The sequence below is a fragment of the Arachis duranensis genome, chromosome 3 (genome assembly GCF_000817695.3).
Source record: "Arachis duranensis cultivar V14167 chromosome 3, aradu.V14167.gnm2.J7QH, whole genome shotgun sequence".
Lineage (NCBI taxonomy): Eukaryota > Viridiplantae > Streptophyta > Magnoliopsida > Fabales > Fabaceae > Arachis > Arachis duranensis.
In genome coordinates, this window is record NC_029774.3 from 99,305,732 (window position 1) to 99,313,608 (window position 7,877).

A 7,877-nucleotide genomic window follows, 5' to 3' on the forward strand; every position below is an offset into this window, starting at 1 on the left:
TCCTAAAATAGCAATGAAGTTTGCTGGCAAAGTTGGTGAATCGACTACTGAGCATATCGCTTAGCACGCGAATGATAAAAATTTAAAGATGAATTTTTTTCCTTTTTCTTTAATAAACAATGCATTTACATGGTTTTCTAATCTTAGGACTAATTCAATTGGAACATGGGCACAACTAGAGAGTGTGTTTCACGCTCAATTCTTTAAAGGAGAGTTGAATATGGCCATCACTGACTTGCTGGCTTTAAAACGGGAAAATCGAGAATCAATCAATGACTTCATCATTCGTTTTAAAAATGCTCGAAATCAATGTTATATATCTTTTCCTGAAAGTGAAGTAGTTAAAATAGCCATTATAGATTTAGGTTTTTATATGCCTCAAAAATTGCTTAATATTCATATTCCTGATTTGGCTCATTTGGTAGAAAGGGTTCGTCAAGTAGAGATTCTCCAGAAAGAAACAAAGAAGTTAAAAAATTAAAAAAAGGTTGAAAAGTAAATCATTTTCTCGAAAATAAAAGGTTTCATATGTTGAAATGGAATCCTCAAGTAAGGAATCCGATTTTGAATTTTCCAAAATTGATTTGGCTGAATTAAAGAAGGGACCACCTTATGTATGCTCTTTGCTTAAGAAAATAGCAAATGTTGATAGATCTAATGATAAAAAATATAAGAGTGGAAAGAAATTTAGTTTTGATATTTCAAAATCTGATCAAATATTTGATGTGTTGCTTAAAGATAAACAGTTGATCTTGCTAGAGGGTAAAACATTCCTTTTGACAAAAGATTTAAAGGGAAAACCTCATTGTAAGTTTCATTAAGCAACTAGCCATTCAACTAATAATTGTTTCCGTTTCAGGGACTTGATTCAGGAAGCGATTATGGAAGGGAGGTTAAAGTTCGATAATGGAAAAAAGGACATGAAGGTTAATTCTGATCCCTTTGATGCTGGCGCAAATTTTGTGGAGCCCTTTTTGGGGTTAATATGATTGGTTTTTCCTAAGTTCGATACTTCTCTGGGGGATTTCGAAACTAATGTTTGGGTAGTATATCCTGGTGTTGGTGAAGGATTTTTAGAGTTTTTGATTAAACAAAAGGTGAAAGATCGAGATGTGTCTTTATGTCCTCAATGTAATGCTATTTTTGATGCTAATGCTGCAGCTATATTCGAAAAAGAGACAATGAAAAAAGAGTTGACTCATAAGAAAGAACAAGTTTGACAAAGACGGCCTCCTCGAAGGCAGGAGGGAGAAAATCTAGTGTCCTTCAAAGGAATTTTCCCTCTCCAATGAATCGTTCTCAAGATTTAGGTGTGCAATAAATTCAAAATTATCAGGAGTTTCGTAATCAAGATGCACAATATAGGCGTAATCCTCAGAGAGGTCATCGAGGTTTTTTCCATGGTCATTATCCATATCCTCGAGGACGGGACAGGAGAAATTGAGGAAGAAGGAATGGACGTCAAATTAGGCAAAGAGATCCATCGAATGACAAAGGCAATGGGCAACCACTTTTGTTCATTCACGAGTAGTTTTCTCGTCTGATGGGGAAATGGTTCCTAAGAAAATCCCATCACTAGCTAAGTTCGAAAAGGGTAAGGTTGTTGTCGTAGCCCCAATCAATAACAAAGAAAAAGATGTCGATCTAGATGAAGAGTATTTTGAAGAGGGTGATGAAGAGATGGTAAGCACCAATTTTATTATACCAACTGAATATTTGGGTGAATATGAAGGAAACCCAAATGAAGATTATGATGTAGAAGATGAAGAGGCTTTTGCCTTTATTCGGGTAAAGGATGAATTGGGATACTTTCAAAAGCCCACTGAAAAACAAAAGTCACGTTTTTGACCGTCACAGGTCACTGCTTTTATGAGTGGCATTTGTGTTAACGAAGTTCTAGTCGATGGAGGGGCAACGATCAGTTTGTTGCCAGAAACAATGTTGATGAAGGTGGGAAAACATTTTAATGATTTGGTTGCCACTAACATTTCAGTAACCGATGCAAAAGTGTTAGTGACACTTCAAGTACAAGTGGGATCCTCACATCGAAATACTATTTTTGTTGTGGTGTCATCTGTAACACCTGCAAAATTAATAAATAATTAGTCAATAAATTAATTATTATCTAAAGAAATTAGAAAATTAAATTTTATAATTTAGAATGGAAGAAATAATTAAAATACGAATTTTGACACTAATTTTAAAAATTTTGGTCCAAAATGAGACCAACAGACTAAACCAGTTGAACCGGGCCCAAAGCCCAACCCAAGCCCACAATTAATAAGAGCCTCACTCTTCTTCCCTTGTTTCATAATGAAACATGCTGGGAAATTAAAGAGGGGAGCGAAGGGGAATCAAAACCCTTGTTCCAATTTCAATTCTATTTATCTTCCAATCCAGAGCTCCGATTGACGAACCATCAGTAGCCATGTGTTCGTCTTGGAATTCTCTTCAATTCTACCCAAACAAAGTGGTAAGAAATTTACATTTATTTCTCAATTCTTCCTTTCCTAAATTTTGTGGGTTTTGAGTTTAGGTATTGAGAAATTGAAAGATTTTGATGGTTTAGATGAGTTCTAATAGCAGATAATCATTGGGTTTTGTCCAATTGATCTGTAGGTAAGTTAAAGAACTGTTGAACCCTTGTGAATTATTGAATTAGTGAATCCTATGATGATTATAGTGATATTGTGTGAATTAGATTGTGTTCTTGTTGATTTGGAGTTCAGTTGGGCGGGTTGGAACAAAATTCGGGTGATTAAGCTTGAGGAATTGACATTTGGAAGCTTGGAGCTTGTGAAAGGAGAGGTTTTTGAGGTGTTTCGAGCTTAGGGAGGAATCAACTAATGTATGGTTTTGGTTTTTTGTAGTTAATGTTTAATGTCAAGTGAAAACTTAGGCTAGAAGACCTTAAGATAGGAATGAACTGAATGAATTATTGATGGATTATGTATATGGTATATGATGTGTGTATAAAAGATGAATGAATTTGTATATGTTGGATTATGTCTTTGATAAGTATAAAAAAAATAACGAAGATTCTTAATGTGTTGAGGATTGATGGTGAGTTTTTGAAATTGAATAGAATGGAATGGAATGGTAGAGAGATGTGTGGTTTGATTTTTTAAGCAATTTGTTATTAGAGTTTGTTATTTTGGAAAAAGATTTAATATTAGAATTGGTTTGATTTTGAAATAATTTGATACTAAAAATAATTTGAATGACTGAGAGGTATTTGGTTTGGTGGTTAGGACCCTTGAAGAGTGGCAGAAGTTTGAGTTTTAGAAGAGATGCTGCCAAAATTTTTACAAAAATTGAAGATTTGATTTGAAGTGTTATTTTAAAAAGAAAAGATTATTATGTGGTTTGTATATTTTGAGATTAATTATTGACCCTTTGTCGCAAGATGTGACTGGGTACTTTAACTCCCCAGATTCCCACATGGGCATGCATATATATATAAATTTGAGCTTGGGATTTTTCCATGGATATTATATTATTGAGCTTGGAGTTTGACTCCAAGGAATATTATATTTGAGCTTGGAGTTTGACTCCATGGATATAATTTTTAAGCTTGGGGATGCGCGCACAAATGAATTGTCCAATGGTTAGCTACCAGGACATGTCAGGTTGGCTGTATAATCGACAGATGAGACTCATCAACTATAGCACAGGCATACATCGTGTGTATTTGTATATTTTGTTTAAGTGTGTACTGTTTTGGTTTGCCTAATTGCTTAACTCTACTTATCTGCTACTTGTTTTACTTGCTGTAATTGTACCTCTATTTGTGTTTTTCTTTCTTGAACTGTATGTGTATGTTTTCTAAGAGACCCCTCTTCGTGGAGGTGTGAGGGGGGTTGTTCCACTGGTGACTCGGAGGATTGGGAAAGTGATGAGCGGATATTTTATACGCTTTTTGGCATCACTTTCATACAGTTTTTAGTAGTTTTTGTTTAGTTTTTATTAAGTTTTTATAGGTTTTAGTGTTAAATTCACATTTTTGGATTCTACTATGAGTTTTTGTGTTTTTAGACAATTTCAGGTATTTTCTGACTGAAATTGAGGAGCTAGAGCAGAAGTCTGATTTAGAGACAGAGAAAGCACTGTAGATGTTGTTTGGATCTGACTTGCCTTCATTTGGAAGAGCTTTTCTGGAGCTACAGAAGCCCAAATGGAGCGCTTTTAATGGCTATATAAAGCTGACTTCTAGAGCTTTTCAGCAATATATAATAGTCTATACTTTGCTTCAAACTAGAAGTCCCAAAACTGGCGTCCAGCGCCAACTACCTGCCCCCTTCTAGGCGTCCAGCGCCCAAAGAGCAGAGACCAATGTACAAACGCCCAAAAAGGACCTCCTAGCTGGCGTCCCATACCCAAGAGACCTTATAGCACATGGATCTCATCAAAGCTTATCCCAAACACTCACCAAGTGGGCCCCATCAGTGAATTTTAGCACTAAATAGACTGTTTTACCCTTACTAGTCATCTATTTAGTATTTAAGGGATTTTATTTATGTAATTCAAATCTTCTTTGATTCTTTTGAGTCACCATACACGTTTACATTGTATTTTACTTCAGTATGAGTTTCTAAATCTCCTAGGTTAAGGGGAGGAGCCCTGCTGAGTCCTATGAATTAATAAAAGTATTACTGTTTCTTCTTTGATCCGTGTTTGATCAATTTCTAAGATGTATATTCGATCTTCATCATGGTGAATAGATGATCTGACAAATTAGTTCTGTTCATCACATTAAGCCGAACGTGCCTAACAAACACCCGCGTTTACTTGGGTTTGTGTGAATACTTGGCCAGAAAGCACGGACCAACAGCTATGTTTATACATCTCTCACACGGTTAATCCACGACTTCATTGGAGATTTCTCGAGATACTAGTTCAGCTAATTTTTTGGGAGATTAGGGTCTCCATGGTATATACTAGAATCCAAAGAAGCAGCATTCTCTGATCCAGAAGATTCGACCTTGTCTGTGACGTTTTGAGTAGGATCGCCAAGAGAATGAACTGCTAAAGCTTCACCCTCCGTTAGATTGAATGACAATGGGCAATGGCATTTGATCTGTAGTAGAGGAGATCAACGACCACAGTCAATGGCTTTGACCACATATAGCCTGCCATAGAAGAAGATCATTCACAAGCAAAGAAGACAGTAGTACCAGAGTTAATTCAGAAAGATAAAGCAACTCCAATCCTTAACCCTATTCTATTCCTATTCTATATCTTTATTACAATTTGGTATTCCTTTCACAATAAACAACTCTTTCTGATCTGCCTGACTAAGATCTTCAAGATAACCATAGCTTGCTTCAAACCACAATCCTCCTGGGATCGACCCTGACTCGCTCAGGTATTACTTTGACGACCTAGTGCACTTGCTGGTACTGCTGTACGAAAGTGTGAAGTTCGTGTGCACCAGAAAGACAGAAAGTGAACTGTTAGATTAAAGTTAGATTTAGAACTTGAATACCTTAGATAACTTACTTACTTTTGATTTAGTTGAATCTTTAAGCTAAAATATGAGTGTTGGAGTTCTAGGAATGCCTCTGCCTTTTCCGGACCTTTTATATTAACTATGTGTGCACCATTACCAAGTTGAGAATCCCTGGTTCTCATTCCATATATATTTCTATAGTTTTTCAGATGCAGGTCGAGAGGCACCGCGTTGAGCATCTAGAGACCTTCCTTACAAGCGAAGAACTATCTTTTGGGCTCTTATATTTTATTTTAAGCTATGTATATATGTTTATAGAATCTCCGCATATATATTTTATATTTTGTCCCTCCTAGAGATTGACTTGGAGAAACAGGTGTTTGTTGTAATAACCCTCAATTTTAAAAATATAAATATAAATAAGTTATAATTTATTTTATAAATTGGAGTTTCTTATTTTTAGAAATTACTTTATTAAAAGTAATTAAATAATTTATAACTATCTGAATTGAATTAAATTCATATTCTTATATATTTTTGTTATGATAAAATATTTTACATAATTAAAACTATAATTTTAATAATTTATAAATAATAAAAATTATATAAATATTTTAATTTAAGTTATTGATATTTTTAATTTTAAAAAAATAAAGTTCAGTTAATAATATTATTATTGAGCTCGATATCCGCCGATATGAGTGAATATTGATACTTTTCGGTGAACTTAGGTTTGCTAAGCTTCAACGTATATCTTTTATCCGTATGTTATTAATGTCATTTAAATTAGTAACTCATATATATATTATTACATGTGTTTTAATATATTTAGCTCTCATAATTATCCGTTTAAGATATTTATAATTTGTATAATTTGAATCGCTGACTCAACAATTTAAACGAGTGACATGTGGCCTTAATAAACCCTTGTCCCATTAATAATCCCATCATATAATCTTCTTTCTCCTTTAATTTCAATTCCTTTCAACGGAACCAAGAAAAATCAAGAGGGAGGGAGCCGTGCGTGAGATAAAACGAGAAAACAATGGCACCGTAAACTTTCGACCTCGATTTTTTTGAGATTTATAACTCCAATAAAAAATTTAATCCGGTAAAAGTGTTTATATCCTCCACTTCTACATGTTGGCATTACTTTTGTTCGGTAGAAGTTGATGGTAACGTAGCCCCCCTTCCCCTTGAGTTCAGCCAACTGGAATTCTAGGAGTCACAGATGATTTCTGACGTTCTCTTTTTTGGCAGCACGATCAGAAAGCTTTTCCGGAGCCTCGAGTATTTTGATTTCATACGGGGGTAGGATTTCAGTAAATTCTTACCAATTAAATTTGTGTTGGATAAGTGAATGGTTGTTGTGATTGATTATTGATGGAGTTTGATTGACTTTATATTGAATTTTGTTAATATATTGTTATGCGTGATTAAGCTTGTGATTTGGTCATGTTTGTGCTGCCCAAACTGTGATAATGAGTTGATTTAGGACTGTCATTGTGTTAGGTTTTGAATAAAATGGGTGAGATTTAATGGCCGAGGAATTAAATTAAAAGCTGTGAAAAATCGATAACCATAAAACTCAAAAACGGGTTAAGATTTAAATGTATATTTTAAAAAGAAAATAAAGAGGGTTTCGGTTCTTGGTGAAGAGAAGAATCAGCTAAGAAGAATTCCTTTTTAGGAAATATACTTGTATTTTTATGAAAAGATTAAGTTTAATATTATAATTATATAAGTTTTTCGGGTATCTTGGGTAATAAATAAAGTTCAGGGGTAAAACGGATATTTTATAAAAGTTCAGGGTTATTATATAAATATGAAACAAAGTGAAGGTTTAAATATAATTTTATAAAATATTGATGTCAAAAATAAAATATTAAAGAATTCGTGGTTTAGAAAGTAATTAATAAAAGTTTGAAAATAAGATTTTATAAAATAAGTTTTAAGAGTATTATAAATATTATTTTAAATATTTATTTAAAATTACTTATTTACATTAGAGTAAATTATAACAGATAAATTTTTCTAAAAGCTTTAGAAAGACAAAAGCAAGAAAGGGGAGTGTGCCTCTGACATGTGCTTGCCACATGTACTTTTTGATCAGGCGGGGAAAGTACAGCTCCTTCCCCTCCATAATGTACCTGATCAGAACAAACATGTCCACCGAAATCTTTGTGAAGTGCGAGGTAAGCATCACATAATGAGCAAGGATCTGCTGCCATGTCATAGCCTCCCACAATAGATAATCAAACATCATCCCCTTGAATTTTGTTTTGTTGGCATCCATCTTCCAAGGGGCAACCGGATGGGAAATAATACTCCTCAGTGCATCATAATCATAAGTAAGGCAGTCCATCTCCTCCTCAACCCTTTGAAACGCATCTTTCTTACTAACTTTGGACTGGCAGTGGAGTGCCTG